Below are 2,957 nucleotides of genomic sequence, written 5' to 3' on the forward strand. Positions count from 1 at the left end.
ACCATGCTGTCCAGGATGGTCTCAATCCCCTGACCTTGTGATCTGCTTGCCTCAGCCTCCCAAAATGCTGGAATTATAGACGTGAACCACAGTGCTTGGCCCAGACATTTTTGTTAGGAAACCTTTCCAAATGAAGTAGAAAATCCTCTACAGTTGTCAGGGTTATTTATCCACATAAAATATTTTGACCTTTGTTTTCTTTTAGTGAAACTGAATTTTCCAAGTGTGACCTCCTTCTGATCAATTGTATCTTCATCTCTTATATGTAACATTAGCCACTAATGATTTCACTTCTTTTGATTTAGAGACATATTTTCTTGTTTTTACTATTTTTCAGGTCTAACGGTCAAAGGTTTAAACTTGTTTATGTTTTCCATTGAAAATTACTGGGAAAGCAATCCTATTGCAATGCAGCTGGTGCTGATCTCATGAGAAGTTCTGGTCAAAGAGAAGAAGGAATGAAATGGCATATCTGTAGAGAAAAGAACCAAATGGACATGTAATTAAGTTTGGCTGGTATCTCCAAGTTTGGGATCATAGTGATTATCACAGGAAGGGATCAATAAAACATCTTTCAAAAATTGTTTTTGTTGCTTTTCCTTTTTATTTCAGGATATATGATTAGAGGATGGGAGGAGGTCACAAAGCTTGTAGAAAACTGCATAGTTAGAAGTATTCCTAGATCATTTCCTCTTTTTATAAAAATGCATAATACAGTTAACCATAACAATGTTAATTCCAATTTTTCTTAGTAAACTAAAAAAAAAAAAACATGTAATATATTTTTTGAAGCAAAAGAGTACTTATCTGCTTCACTCTCAAAGTGGTTTGTATTTAAAGATATGGACATTTTTGTTTTTATATTTGTTACCTGGAAGACTGTGGGGATTTTTCTGTCCTTTGCCTGGAAATTTTTTTTTACAATTTCTATGATACAGAAAACTTTTCTATATATTTAAGTGGTCAGTTGTATTATATTTACTCACACCTGCTTATAAAATCTTTTAAAATGTCCTGTATACTGTATAAAAATCTGTCTTTTCCCTTCTAGTTGGTCAGGTACAGAAAAAAAAAAAAAGAAATCTAAAATATAAGGAGGTTTAGGCATCAAAGATAGATTAAGAGGTGTAATATTCACCTAGTAGAAGTTCCGCAAGAAAAGACAATGAAAAGAGAAGAAGTTAAATTAAAAGGAATAATACATGATTTTTCCAGACTGATAGATAAACAGTTCCTCAGATGGTAAAAGAAACATTAGTCTTGAACAATAAACAGAAAAGCTGCAGAAAAACCAAGATGAAGGTAAAAATATTAAAAGAAGCAGTGATGAACCATAAAGTATAAGCAATGATTCACAAGAATTGTAATTTGACAACAAATTTTACATTAGCAAAAACTGATTGTAGGAAAAAAAATACCTTGAAAATACTGAGGGCAAATGACAATCAACACAAAGTGTCATTTAATAATGAGGCTAAAATAAAGATATTTAACACAACGGTGGATTCTTATCACTCATAGAATTTATCTGAAAGAACCATTAGATGATGACATTTATTAAGAAAAAAATTCATCCCAGAAAAGAGCTACAGTTTTTTTTTTTTTTTTTTTTTTTAGATGAAGTCTTGCTCTGTCATCAGGCTGGAGTGCAGTGGCCTGATCTCAGCTCACTGCAACCTCCGCCTCCTGGGTTGAAGGGATCCTCCTGCCTCAGCCTCCCAAGTAGCTGGGACTAGAGGCACATGCCACCACACCCAGCTAATTTTTGTATTTTTAGTAGAGACATGGTTTCACCATGTTGGCCAGGATGGTCTCAATCTCTTGACCTTGTGATCCTCTGGCCTTGGCCTCCCAAAGTGCTGGGATTACAGGTGTGAAACAGTGTGCCTGTCCTATAGTTTTTTTTAAGAAGATATATTGACATAAATATTTGTGCAATATATAATAATTTAACAGTGATAAAGACACATATGGAATTTTGAGTACAAAGGAAACTAACATACTAGGCAAAAATTACCAAGATATGTGGGTCAAAGCATTCTAAAACTCTTTTGTTGTTTAAGAGTAAAACAGAAATATTATGATACACCTTTATTAAGTCAAGTACGCACAGTAAAATTTTGAGGGTAACAAATAAAAGAATAGGATCTTATACACAGTTAGAGTGAAGGTGAGTGACCTAAAAGGAAAATCTAACGATATTATTTAGAATGCACTAAAAAAATAAGTATATGTAAATATTGAAGAAAGTTTAAGATACAAAGAAGATTTAGAAAGTTTAAGAAACCACTAATTGAAGTTCCAGAGGAATAGAACAATAAAAAAAGAACAATTTGAAAACATATTAAGACTTATCTAGAGTTGATAAGAGATTATAATTTGCAAATTCAAGAAGTCAAATAATTAAAAGCATATCTACGTTGTGTAAGACTATATTATTATTCTCAAATACTTGCTACTCCTTCCTGGAGAGGAAAATATTTGTCCACCCAATGGATATTGTGTGTGGTAACGTAACTTGCATTAGTTAATGAAATAAAAGCAGTAAGAGCACATACCTCTTCTAATTGGAGGCTTAGGGGCTAGCATGTTTTGCCATTCTTTCTTTTTCTTCTGCCATGATTACTGGAAATGCCCTAGATTAAGGCTCATCTGTCAGCCTAGATCCCAAATCAATGGAACATGGAGCAAAGCCATGGGTAACGCATAATCGATGTGTGGCATAGAGGAGACATAAACATTTGTTGCTCTATTTTTGTTAATGCATTTTAAACTAGACAGCAGTTCTCAATAGACAGATATTTTACCTCTCAGGGGACATCTGTCAATGTCTGGAGACTTTTTTGGTTAGTACAACTGGAGACTGTGGTACTACTGACATCTAAAGGACAGTGGCCAGGAAATATACTAAACATCCTACAAGATACAAGACAGCCCCATGAAAAAGACTTTTCAGC

The sequence above is a fragment of the Rhinopithecus roxellana genome, chromosome 2, assembly GCF_007565055.1.
Source record: "Rhinopithecus roxellana isolate Shanxi Qingling chromosome 2, ASM756505v1, whole genome shotgun sequence".
NCBI classification, from domain to species: domain Eukaryota; kingdom Metazoa; phylum Chordata; class Mammalia; order Primates; family Cercopithecidae; genus Rhinopithecus; species Rhinopithecus roxellana.